Source organism: Myiozetetes cayanensis, unplaced genomic scaffold (genome assembly GCF_022539395.1).
Source record: "Myiozetetes cayanensis isolate MyiCay16 unplaced genomic scaffold, myiCay2020 scf12, whole genome shotgun sequence".
Taxonomy (NCBI): domain Eukaryota; kingdom Metazoa; phylum Chordata; class Aves; order Passeriformes; family Tyrannidae; genus Myiozetetes; species Myiozetetes cayanensis.
In genome coordinates, this window is record NW_026086826.1 from 17,312,619 (window position 1) to 17,326,979 (window position 14,361).

Sequence of the window (14,361 nt, forward strand, 5' to 3'; positions counted from 1 at the left end):
GGGCGGCGGTGGCACTCCGTTCCTGGCGATGCCCGCCCTCGGGCCCTTCCCGGACGGTGCGGGACGGAGGGCTCCCCGCGCCGCCACAGAACCCTCTCGGGAACCCGGGCGGAGGGGGACCGACCGCGGGCAGGGCTGGCTGCCGGGAGAGCCCTCGGCCGCTCCTTCGCATCGCTCCCGTGCGCAGCCCCGGGGCCTGAGCAACTTCTGAGGCTCCTTTCAAAGGTTACAGAATCTCAGGAAACTTGGAAAAACGCTGGGAGATGGCGAGAGGGGGGAGGGAAGAAGTGCACAAGTCGTCGAAGTGAGATTAAGGTGTCGCGGGACGACGGGCTCATGCTCGTTTCGAGCTCGTGGTTCCTCTGCTCCGCGTTGTGGTCCTGGATCCCGTGGTAGCCAGCACCTCCGGATTTTGGTGCGGGTCAGCCCCTTCCCTGCGGCATTAAATAAAGCACTAATGGACAGAGCAGGGCTCTGCTGGGGGCCACTGCGGAGGGCGGCCAGTCTGCTCAGCCGTAGGAGTCCCAAACCTCTGTGGAAGGCACAGGGCACACACACGGTTTGCGTGCTGGGCGTGCCAGTGGGATTACATGGGATCCAGCCCAGGGAGCGTTCTTTCCTGGCAGCCAGCGGTGGACCACGGCTGGCTTCGGCACTGAAGTTGCTCTGGAAAGCGAGTACACAGTGAACACTTGGTCCATTGAACAAAGTACTGACCCGAAAATACAGCACTGTGCTTCCTTCAGTGTTAGTGTAACCCTAGGCATACAACAAATATAGTTAAATTTTAACAAATTTGAAAACAATAATCGTAAAATGATCTGCTGGTAGGACTAGTAGGATAAGGCACAGCAGGCTGTTGGAGCCTGACTGCTGGAGCTGTGGCCCACTTAGCCACCTACTTGGTATCTGGCAGAAAGAACAATTCTGTGCTTCCATTTCGTAGCAAAAAGTCAGGAATAAACGTTCTAACTCCAGCTGAAACCAACGGGGCTCTTTCAAAAGACTTGCGGTGGAAGCCCTGTGGGGCTGTAACAGTCCTGAGGAACTCGCAGGGCAGCCAGGAGGTTGTTTTATGCTGTGGTGCTGTGGATCAGCTCAGCTCAAACCGCTTCTCCGCTGCATAGCCTCTAAGGAAAACAGCCAGGGCTGTTCCTAATTAAAGGAAGCAGAACTGCCTAAACTGCCCATTGGGAAAAGGAAACTGTGCAAGAGAAGCAGGAAACTGAAGAATGGGGTGAGGGAAATGGCGGTTCACGTAAACATAATGAAAGTTCATTAGTTTTCAGACATTCATGTTGGGATAAACTCATCTCTCATGACCTCAGAAAACATGTGATTTAGGACTAGATTCAATATCCTCCAAAGTACTTGGAAATGTTTCCATTGACTTAAGTAAAGTTGGATCAGGATGTTATTTGTTAATGCTCTCAATCATTTTTGCTACAGTACACAGTGGCTTGAGAAGTTTGAGATATTTACAATTGGTATGCTTTTCTCAGCTCCATAAATTGTATGTTTCATCAATTTCGAAATAAAATGGTCCTGATTAGTAGCAGACAAAAATATGGCCTACTATTTTCTTGCTGTACAATCAGGTTTAAATTATACTCAAATAAATCCTGTAGTTTGTGGGTTTTATACATCATCTGAGCAGGGCACAAATACCATTTGTTGTTTTTATGCTGATAATAATGGCCAGTCTTCACGAGTGAAGATCCGGGGAAGGTCTTTACACCTTCCAGCCTGCGCATTGGATTTTTTAGGTGAGACACAGTGTGCACGGAACTGAGCCCACCCTTTAATCCTAAGGTTCATCTGCCGGGGCCAAGCGAGCTTGGACGGTGGCAGCGAGGTCCTTAGGACGTAGGTGGGTTGCCTTTAAGGGCTAACGAGCCCCACCTGCCCGGGAGTGGCCCTGACCGGGAATCGAACCCGGGTCTCGGCGGTGATAGCGCCGCGCCCTTACCACTAGACCACCAGGGGCTCCTTATGCTGATACTGAACATCTGATAAGAAAACTGCCATTTTTGGGGGTGATTGCTGCCTTTTATTTTGTGATCAGTAGCATGCTTACACCCTGCAGAAAAGGTTGTACAATAAATATTTGAGTGTAGTTAAAAACACATTCTGTTTTGCATCACTCTGATGACACAAAGCAAATTTAAGCCCATCAGTGCAGTACAAAGCAGCAGGAGCATACTGGGCAATCTGGCTCATTATGGGTAAATCTCTTATCTTTGCCCTATTTTTCTCCAGTTCTTATTACTAAGGCTGTGTGTATGGAAAGAGGATTTGCAAAAGAACTATTCCCCACCTGAAACCATAATCCTCTTTGTGACATTGTAATAACTTCTTCAGCCACCACATGTAATATCATAAACACGCGCTGATGACTTCAGTCAGAAACTAGAGAAAAAGCTCTGAAGAGACTAAGTCTGTTTTCTTGGAAACATCAACCATAATCTTACAAATATTCTCACACATGAATTATTATAAGCATATGTGTAGTCCTATTAAACTCCCTGAATTTAAATTATCCCGTGTGTAATTCCACCATAATCTATAGAATTAACATAGCTCAATCAAACTATCAAATAAGAAATCACATGCTGTGATTTCTGTGTTCTGCTCGATGATTGAAGATGTGCAAGGAGGTGACTGGTGAGTCCTACACATGGAGTGGAGTGTAGCCATGTCTGAGGTGGAGCATTGTCTCATTCCTACCCATCTGAATGTGATAAAGGGCCTTGGTTTAATCAACCGGCTCAGCTGACAAGGAGTGGGATGATTTCCCTGAAGGATAGAGGGAGTTTGTTTGGAAGAGCTAAACTGTGGAGGAAGAGAATTTGCCAGCTCCGAAGGGTGATATATGAGGGAAGGCTTGGGTGAGTGGTGTGGCTGATCTGAGGAAGGGAGTAGGGTTCTGAATTGGGGAGGACAGCAGTACCAGCCATGGTGCTGGGTAGCAGCAGATGAAGAAATAGACCACTGGGTGTGTGCCTGTGGTCATGGGTGTGATTTTGCCTGGAGCAGAGGAGTAGGTTCCTGGGTGGGAGGTGGGAGCTACAGTGCTTGGAAGTACTGGAGCACAGGAAGAAGTCAAAGCAGGGTGTTGTGCTAGCTTGGTATGGGCAGGAGGTGACTGGTGAGGAGGGGGTCCTGCACTGCACTGCCATCGATGGAGCTCACCGGCCTGCAGGTAACTGACAGGGGAGTTACAACTATGTTATTTCCTAGCGACTGAGGAGAAAAAATACTAGTGAGTTAGTGTACTGATCTGGTGAGGCAAAAAGAAGGTTGTACTGCTCACTTTCCCTTTGATGTGCTTCAGCTAAGAGGCAAGGAGCTAACTAAGCCCTTTTGCAATTCTCTTGAACTTGGGGGAGTCTTTCCCAGGCTGTCCTGTCCCACGTAGGTGTGTTAACTACTGCCGTGTTGTGAAATGGCCTGTCCCAGGGTGGTAGTGACACTAACACTCAGTAATGTTTTAGCCTAATTAACTTCTGTGACTAAAGTTATTAAACTGCTGTAGGATAAATACAACTTGTGACTCTAGTAAGACTTGCATCTCCCTGATGGTTGATGCGAGTTAAGACCAAATATTAGTACAATATTCAGTAGCACTGAAACTGCAAAACAAGAACTCCATAGAAGAACCTTAGCACTACCCAAAACTGTCCTTAATCTTTCATTTACTATGATTCCTTTTGAAAATAATACATGTCTTAGGTAAGCGCATATAATCTTTGTTCATATGTTGCCTCAAATACCTGCTGAAAACATTGCAGGGCTGATACTGCTAATTACTTTGGAAGATTGTGGAGGTATGCAGCATTACCTTTGGTACTTTAATTAAATATGCCATTCTGTATGTGTGCTGTATTGCTTCTCAACTACTTTCACAGATTATTCTCATCCCATGGGATATCCTCTTGCCTTGTAGAACAATTTCAGGCACTATGAGGTGTTTATAGCCCACTCCTCTTTCCTCTGTACCAGACTACAGAAGACAACATTTTCTTGACAGTCATTAATTCTACCTAAAAGGCCAGCTTGCAAGTGTCTAAAATCAACATCTGGAAAAACTAAGTCCGCAGACTTCTTTCAAATACCACAAACTGAATCATAGGGCCAAATTCAGCCTTGATGGAATTATTATCTGATATCTGTGTTCTGTGTTTTCCCTATGTTGCTTGAGTAAATTCCCTTATATGGAGATGTCTTCAGAGATGCACATGATGCCAAAATGCTCAGAGAATTGCATAGAACCAAACCTAAAATACTGCAGCAAAAAAGAAATATAAACCCAGACTTCTCTTGAAAGGGTGTTGTGGTGCAAATCCCTCATTTGAAAAGAGATTTTAAGCTTCAGTTCTTACAGCTGTAATACTGGGAGACAAGTCTTAATTTTGGGAAATATTCCCCTTTGTGCCAAATTTTTAAGGACATAAATATTATTCATGTTTATGATAAAATAATTTGCTGAAGAGAAAGACTTATCTACATGTCTGTATTTTTAGAGATTAGGCTTTATTTAAAGCAAAACAATATATTCTGTTTGTTAAAATATCTAAATGTTTTTTTTAATCCATCACTTTTTCATTAATTCTAACACTGATGTCATCTTCTGTTGTCCACACTTTTATGAAAATAGTGGGGTTTCTGTTATCTAGTTGTACTAGCTGTTGATAAATAAGCTTAAAGCAGACTGTTCTCCTTTTTTCATTTTTATTTGAGATTTATGACCTTCTCTTAAAATGTGATGGCTGCATTCTTATCAGTGGGACTATAGCTAGAAGAACAGTGGAATGCAGAAGTATGTTCCTTGATAATATAGGAAAAAAAAAGAATACAAATATAATTTGCCTGCGACCTGATTAGTGTTGATTAAGCGTTGGGGGGTCCTGTGTTGTCAGATGCCCCTCCCTGCCTTCTGCCTGACCGGGTGATAAGCTTGCTGCTGGTGTTGGTTTTTAACTTGCCAAAACCAGTACACAAGCAGAAGGTAACAAAGGCCTTCAGATTGCTTGCTGTGCAATCAAAATGCCTGACATATTTTACAGTTATGTTCCTCAAGCACTGGAACAGCAGTCTGTTGGCTTGCAGCAGGTAGGTCAGAGGGCCATTTCTCCCTCTTATTTGATGGCTTCACTTCTCCATGTAGGACCTAAAACACTTGCAGATAGTCTGTGTTGTCAGCATACAGGTACTGAAGTGTTTGATTCCATCTGTCAGCAAGCTAAATAACAACAGCCATCAGTTTTATTTCACAGTGATGTTTACCTGCAAGAACAATATAGCAAAATATGCAAAGGAAATGCCTTCAGGGATATAGTATATTACCAGAACTGCTCCTTTGTGATATTTTGTGCTTCCAGAATTACTGGCTTTTAGCTACCACTTCACTTTATATATATACATACAAAATATAAATTTTCACATATATATTTTAAACAAGCAACTTCTGTCTCTCCAGGATGCAGAAGAATCTATTATATTTACCATTTGGCTGATACCTCCTCAGCATGATCTGAGATTGATTTCAACACTTTATCTCCCTTCCTGAATCCCCAAACTTGATTCTTATGCTGCTTGATCTTGTTTTTCTTGCTTCTGTTTGAGTGCAAGTCTTAACAGGGTCTGGACAAATTCATGTCTTTCAAGGACTGATGCGTTACACTGATTTCTTTCTTCATCCTCCCTTGTGTTCCCCAATGATAACCTCAGAAGAGAATCGATTTAAAATTGTAAGTGGTAACTTTTTAATGCAACTTCATGTTGCATTGTTCAAATATATTTATTTGGATGCCAAACACAAAATAATTAAAATGTATTGGTCTATGAACTGATCAGTTTTTTGAATAGTTAAAATCTTCACACTGACTTATTGAAACAAGAGCATGCTTCAGCAGTGATGATATTGTAAAAGGCTGGTTAATTACCTAGTAATACTCTTGTCAATAATAAAAATCTGAATATAGAAAAAACTAGAAATTTTAATTATCTAGGCAGTATTTTCTAAATGAGACTAATTCCTCATCAGAAATATATTCCACCTCTTACATGGTATTCTTACAAGCTTAAGAAAATGTGGTGGTTCTTGCCTTTTTGTTAACTTTAGTTTATTATCCTTCAATGAAATTTCACAGCACAGCTTTACTTAGAAGTTAATATAATTTCAAGAGCAAACCAGTACACAGCAAGTGACCCTCAGAGTGTTTTATAGGGTCATTTGGGACTGAAATGGTGCAAAGAAGCAAAGACTGCTGAGTGTTACACATGAGTGACTAGCTGAGATACAGTGGTATTTAGCCAGAGGCTGGCTACCATGGCGGAGAGACTTGGTTATTACAATAGTTCACATCCCAAATCTGTTTGAATAAGAGAGGTTTCAAATAATCCGTGTCACTGTTAATGTACTTCAGTACATGTCAGAGGATGTGATTCAGACTTGGGGGGGAGAGAAGGGAATTAGGAATAGCTGATGCTCAGATAACTGAGACTGTACCAGAATACAGAATGCTGAGGTTTTTAGCCACTTTATCCCAGATCATTAATCTTGTCTATTTTATGCTTGCATTGCATCCCACAGAACTTCAGACTTTCCAGAAGATGTTGAGTGTGGGTTTTGGTTTTTTGAGGCTTTTTTTTTGTTTTGGTGTTTTTTTTTTTTTTTTTTTACTTGTTTGTTTTGATTTGGGGTTTTTTGGTGCTCTGGGGAATTATTCCCTTCCCCCTTTTTTTTTTTTTTTTTTTTTTCCCCTGCACAGGAATAAAGATTTAATACTTAAAGTAGTTATCTGCTTAAGTGTTAAGGCAAGTAATACCTATTGTTTTAAATTCCAGTGATTCCAGTGATATTAATATGATGACTTTGTATATGCCAGGTTTGCCTGCCCAGTAGTAAATGCAGTTGGGGATGGTTCAGACCTGTACCTGCAGTTCCCACATGTATTGACCCATCTCCAAAAGGGGAGTGTGGGGTGGAGCAAGAGCTGCACGCCAGTTGAAAGTACTGGTAAAGTTTACTTGTAAACACAATGAAAAATTCTGATTATGGAGGTTAAAACTGTAAGTAAACAGACACAACTTTATTTTGTATCTGCATTCCATAATAAATTTTCTTCAGAGGGAAATCTCGTCAAATGAACATATTGTAGAAATTCTGACTACATCACAGCTAGCACAGTTCAGCACCAGTTGCAAATTCAGTCTACATAGTATAAAACCTTAATTGCTCTGTGTTATATATTCTGAATATTCAATAAACCTGAAAGAACTTGGTGGGCTGGGAGGTGTGTTAGGGGAACAAGGCAGCAGTAATAATTTCTTTCGTCTCAGAACTACCTGTTCAGTCTTTCCAAGGTAGTACATTACATGAAAGCAGCTCTCTCTATATTTCCTCAGCCTTCATATTCTAACCCCATTCTTGCTTTCAAGGAAAAACTTAGATTAAGATTTTCATGAATTATATCTAGTCTGGAATTAAATGAAAAATATGGTTAGAATTGTGACTGTGCTCTTACATAATTACCTTTACTTGTCAGTGGTCATCTGCTGCCTCTAAGTAACAGAAGAGTGGAGATCCTTCCACCAATAATTTTTGAAGGTATCTATTTTGTATCTAACTACACTGCAAAATCTGACTTAATGTACCCAATTGCAAGGTTACTTTTTTTAAGGAATTATTACAAATATTAATGCAGAGCTGCTAAGATATCACATAAGTGCTTCCTTGCAAATATAGCAGCATTGCATTTAATATTCTGCTTTTCAGTGTGGATATAAAAAAACCCATTTAACTATAATTCCCAGCTGTCATGCTTGCTTTTTTACAAATGGTTGCCTGCAAAAACAGGCCTTGTTTACTGCTGCTGAATAATAATTTCTGGATTTCATCTTGGCAGTGTTTGTTGGGGAGATATCCTTTAAGCCACTGAATTAGAGGTTAGGACATTCATTTTGGTGTCATCTGACATCCCAAGCTGGATCAAAAATGAAAAGCAGCAGAGTTCAATTGCAGTGTTTAACAATAAAGCAGGAAACTCTAACTGCCAAACTACTGGCAGCTGAAAGTAGAATTTACAGTAATGCTAACTGAGCAGATCTGACTGTTGATATAACATTACAAATATCCACTCGTTCTTAAACCAAATAGAGGCTTGTTTGGTTTTTGTTTGTTTGGTGGTTTTGTTTGTGTTTTTGTTATTTTTTTGTTCTGCTTTAGTTTTGGGTTTTTGTTGTTTTCTTTTCTTTTTTTAAAGACCCTACTGTACACCAATGCATAGAAGGGGCAGGATTATGCACAGCAACTTTACTACATGGTCTAAAATACTTCTTAAACCTCAATATTAAAAAAACATACTATAACTTTGTGTTATGGACTCCTTTAAAAGTTATCTGCTGCATAGTGCAAGGACAATTTAATCCACCTAAGAATATTCTCTTTCTCTTCTTCTTAAGTTTATATAGAATCTCTTTGAGCATGTCAGTCCAGAAGGTCATTTCATTGCATAGTCATGAATCAACACCTGATTTTTGTATTAACCCTCCCCATTCTGTGTCTGTGCTACCATTAATTAATTCATCAGTTTATGACAGACTTGTTTAATATGCATAAATATCTTAATTGATAGTCTTATAAGTGGTCTGAAACATGCAACATTCCTAGGAGAGACCCCTCACTTCCCCCATTTTGTCTGTTGAATTTTATTATTGCCCCTAGTCTCTAGTTAGAGAAAAACAAACATGTCAAACATCTCACTTAGCTTTGTTCCTCAGGTATGAGCAAAGATAACACAAGGTATGTGTAAAACTGATGTTATCAGTCAACAGATACATCTTTTTATACATGCATGCAGGGTTAAAGCCTATCACTGGCACAACTAAATGTGAGATTTCTTATTTCTATTGCATGCATATTTCTGTCCATTCTGTCCATTACCTGGATTATAAAACATGTTAAAATTTTGGGGTGAGGAAGTAAAACAGAGGTAAGAAATTCTAAATGTTAAATTTTACACTGTGCAGAAGTCACCTGAGTTTGCATAAGCATGTCAACAAATGTTGATCTTGGTGTATCACATGCCACTTTCATTTCCTCCTCCATTGCCATTGCAGCATGAAGCAGCAATGCAGAGGAAAAATGCTATCCAAAGCTATTACAGTGAAAGCTACTGGTTTTCTTAAATTCTTCTGCAACATTCTGTCCCTTACCAAGTAGTTTCTGTAAGATGACCTCTGCCCCTGGTACTTCCTATTGATTTCAACAATACTGGTCATGGGACTACCATTATGCCATCAGGAAGTAAGGGTGATTGGAAGAAGTCAAATCCAAGTTTCAGGAAGGTCTTGGTTCAGTTTGTGCCTCAAACAACCTGAGGGCTCAATGCTTACTTTCCTAGGCCCTCTCCCACCTCCTAGAACAACCAGGAGTTTACCAGCACAGCATGTGACCCCAGCACGGGCCAGGAAAAGGAGCCACGTATCAAAGTACTGACTGAGGGCCAGGGAGCTTCTTCAAACCCCTTACACAGTGCTTGCTTGTGCTCTGCCTAGCAATAACCACTACTGGCAGTTTTCCAGCTTCCATGGCTGTCAGATCTAGTACAAAAATACAACTCGGTTTTCTTCAAATGTACATTTTTTTGAAAGCTCTCATTTTCTGTTGTAAAATTTCTGAACTGTGTCTTTTTGTCACATCCCATAGACACCATCCTCCCAGCACATTACTCTGTGGCCAACTACATAAGCTTCAGTTAAATGATTCTTGTGTGTCCATCACATGTAAGCAGTCCTTCATTCACATAGCATTGTTAATGAATGGAAGACTGTTTTTTGTGAAACGAAAATTAAAAACTAATGTTTTTGGGGGACTGGTCTTCTTAAACACTGAAGTCAGCAACCAGCTCATAATTACTTACACAAACTGGTTTCCTGAAGCCAGTCTGAAAATGTAGATTAAATGTTGTATGATCTATTCCTAATGCTGGTAACTCTCTGATACATACCCCAGTGAGCAGAGCTCTTATGTCCCTTGCTTGACTGGAAGGGAAGACTCTCCCTGTGTCCAAGTTAACATGTAAAATGCATTGCAGGGACAGTGTGAATCCAACTTGCTCTAATCTATGTAAGGTTAAAAGAGGCATTGCAATCTGTTATAGAAAATACTTATTAAGATAATTTTAGTGCTTATCTCTGCTATACTTCTTAAAACAGCCAATGGTAGAGAAAAATGTGTTTCTGATTTGCACAGTAAGTCCTAAATCAAGTTTTAAAAAGTGACCTTTTAAAGCCTCAACATTTATGACATACATGACCTACAGTAGTCTGTGTCAGGCTTTTACTAAACCAACTACCAGAAGCAAAGTGGGATTGCCATGGTTACAGTCCTTGTACACTTGCAGTCATGTCCAGTGCCTCCAGCTGGGAGAGAAGTTCCATTAGAGAGCTAAAAGCACTGTCAGATCAGCAGCTTGTATCTGTTGCACTAACTCCACAGCCCACCATGCTGGATTTCAGGTGTGATCAGGAGGGAGAAAGGCAACACAACCATGATTTGAAGAGAAGCACAAGTACTGTGTATGCAATGTGGAGCAAACGTGAAGGCAGGGTCTGTTAAAACCCTTCATTTCCGTTAAGATGTAAGAGAACAGTTGCTAGAAATGGTGACAGCGAGTCTTTTGTGCTATTTGCTAAGGACTGAATTGTGGGGTTAAAATGTGTTCAACTGGATTGTGCCACTTGGTACTAAAAAAGGTAAAGGATTTTGTGCAAGTGCCACTCCCTAACTGAGATACTCTTCCATGTAGACAGCATACTTTCTCTCCTATATGTCTCGGGGAAACTGGCTGCTGCCTGGATGAAGTTTCACAAAACACTCTGAGTTGGAAGGGATCCACAGGATCGTTGAGTCCAACTCTTTGGTGAATGGCCCATACAGGGATCAAACCCACAACCTTGGTGTTATTAGCACTAGGTTTTAACCAACCGAGCTAATCCTGGGGTTTTTGGCTAAGGCACAATGATAAGCTTATTTGAGGGTGAGAAAAGGATGGAAAAGTCGGTCACACCAGATCTCTGTATACTCTGTGGCCCCTTGCACAGATATAAGAGGATCTTTTGTTTTAGAAGCGTGATTTGTATGTCTAAAATGTTCTATGTACTATTTGTATACAGCAATCTTTTGTTTCAAGGCATTAACTGTCCTATGTTTTGACAGGGTGTTTTTACATGGAAAACAGGTGTGCGAAGAATTGTGGGAGTACAACTCTGGAACTTGTTTTTGGGACTTTGAGTACTGTCTCCAGAAATCCTTAATGTCTTGCAAAATGTTACAGAACAGCGTAACTTTATTGGAATGGTCACTGCTGAGTTGTAAGAAATTTGAATCACTGGCTAAAAGTAGATCAGTCTGTTCTGCTTTCTTTTTGTATAATGTGGAAATAATCTCTTAAGCTGTTTTTTATCAGGAGTCAATATTTTTCTTACATAGTTATTTTATTACAGTCTAACTGATTCTCCTCATTTACCTTTCCTTCCTTCTTTTCTAAAATAAAATTAACCTGGTTTTTAATGTATACTAATATACATTATATACTCTCCATTAGAAGACAACCAGGCCAAAGAGAAACAACTGAATATTTAATATTTGTCGATTAATGCATATCTAGATAAAACAATTTGATAACTAAAACTCATTTAGAATTTGGCTTCCAGGCTAGGACTTGGGGAGAGAATTTCTGGATGCCTTCTGTTCTCTTTTGAATCTTTGCCAATTTTCATGATGGTATTTCCATAAAGTCATATTTGTTTTCTGTAAGAATATATTTCTTCTCCATTTTGGTTTAAATCTGTAAGATATTATGGTTTCCTTTTTTGGAAATGGAGAAAAAAAAAGTAATGTATTTCACTCCAAATGTCCCTCATGCACATAGTGCAAATGTGTTTGCCACAATGTTAATATTTAAGGGAAAAAATGAGACACATCAAAACCCAAGAATCTAAACTTCAGGAATCCAGTTAGTGACCTTTAAGTCTTTGGACAGACCCTGGAAGGGCTGCCTTCTGTTCCATGCTGGGAGCAGGAAGAATACAGTTTTCCCCTAGAACAATTGACTGTTTGGTTGTACCCACCTACTAAAAACAAAAGATAAGAAAGAGCTACTCAATAACAAAATGCTAGTTTACTTCGGCTCCTCTGTGCTTTTGGAGAGAACTAGCAGTTATTTGAGATAATCTTTTCAAGGAAAAGTCAGTGGAGCTGATAAGAAGATTTCCTTCAAGAGAATTCAAGCCGGGAACTCTTTTTCTCTGTACTGTCCCCTATGGCTGAGATGCAGTGTTTTGTTGAAGGCTTTGGCCAGAGTTAGACTGTGATCTTCTCATTTCTGAGCTCTCCAGAGCAGTTCTACCTCTTTCACTTTACAGTCTTCTGGATCATTTCTAATCCAAGTTTCTTGCTAGAGCTAATTCTAAACTGCCAAAAAGTAAATGTTCTTAACCCAAGTAGGCACTTTAGCCAGTAAGGAAAATAGCAATACAAGGGAACGGGTTCCATCCCACCCTCTCATAGTCAAGTATCTGGATTGAAAACCACTTCATATGTGCTACTTTAAGATGTGTCTCCAAGGCTGACCAAACAGAGTAAAAGACATGCTGTTTGGGGAACACAGGCAGAGATTCTCTTGACTTTGCCCCCCAGAAAGGCTGGCAGTGAAGTAAAGGGGAAAAGTCTTCCCAAGTCCTTGAAAATAAGACTCCTCCACATCAGATGGCCTGGAGCAATTCAGTTTTTCAGAACAGCCTCTCGTGAAGAAATCCATGTTACCTTCAGAGTGTTTACATGGGAGGTTACAAGTCTGAACAGGCTTTCTTTTGGCAGTTATCATTGCCATGCAGGTGACAGGTGGAAGAAAATCCCTGGAACTCCCCAGTGTTCAAAGGCAGAGGTACAAAGTTTATGAACCCACAGTCTGAAAGCACACCAAATCCCAAAATCCTGCCCTGGGCAGGGCTCTAAGGGAGTAACTGAGCAGTCAGAGATGCTTTCACTGAGGTATAAATCCAGAGCAGGATAAGGATGTGCTACCTTCTGCTTTGCTCTAAGCAGAAGCAGCATGTGAACTCGGTGCTGTCTGAGCCTTGGCTGCCTCACTGTTAGGCCAGCAGGCTATTCAGGCACGGGATGTGGTGCATGAATGGAAGCATTCATTGCCTTTCTCTTCTCATGCTTCTCTAAGCCTCCGGGCATTGATCCTGTGCTGTTGCCCCTTATCCAGAGCAGAGGAAGAGGCTGCCTCTGTCCTCTTCCCCTCTACTCTAGTTCCCTTGCAAAACAGAAAGCAAGATTCAAAGCAAGATTCAGCACAGAAAGCACTAATCTAAAATAAACTACCATTAGCCATAATAAAGCCCACCGTATCTCCAGTTTATCAAACTATCTGTAACTGTGCAGAAAGTCACGATAAGATAGTCCTCTCTCCAGTTCAGGGGAAGAAAGAAAGCCCTTGCACACATCAGATTTACTTCAGCCAAGTAATTTTCAAGGACCTCGGTATGTGGTGCACAAAGTCCTTCTCACATAGCCTTAACCTATTAACTGCTCTTTAATATCAGACATAATCTCAGTTAAAAACCACAAGAACTCCCTGTTCTGAGCTCACATGTGACCACATCAAGGGACTCTACTTATGATGAGGATTATTAAGCCTGTTGGACAGGTTATAATGACTGCCTTCCCCACAGGGCCTCGCAATATCCCGGCAGTAGTTTTCTGCATGATGTTTTCAGACGATTTCTAAGGATTTTCTGCATAAAGCAGACTATTTCTCTGGACCCTTGTTTCCTAACAGCAGGAACCACTGTTTCTGTTCAGCTGAATTCCACATCCCCCCATTCCCTCCCAGAATAGCTGCTGCAATGTTTTGTATCAGATACTGAGGAAAAGGCTTCCTAGAGCGAGCCTCCTCCTGCGGCAGCGCGAGGAGCTGCTGTTGGCTTCACCAGAGCCAGGCTGGGCGCTGTGCTGGGCGTTTCTAATTTTCTTTGAGCTGTTTTCTTTGTATGTGTTTCTGCAGCCAACCACATAGCTCTGTGTGTGTACAGATAACAGATGTGTTTATATCGCTTTATAGGTGGGATAGTGTGTAGGATTACATTGCACCAGATGAATGTGAAATGCTAAAGGACGCTTTCATACACTTAGCTCCAACAAAATACCTTTTAAAAGCTGTTCCAGTGTACAGAATACTATTTTCCATGGCAAAGTCTTAAGAGCATGTACTGCTGCTTAAGAGCTTGTACTGCTGAAAGTAAGGTGCTTAAATTTAGAAAACAGGATATACTGAAAGTCAGATT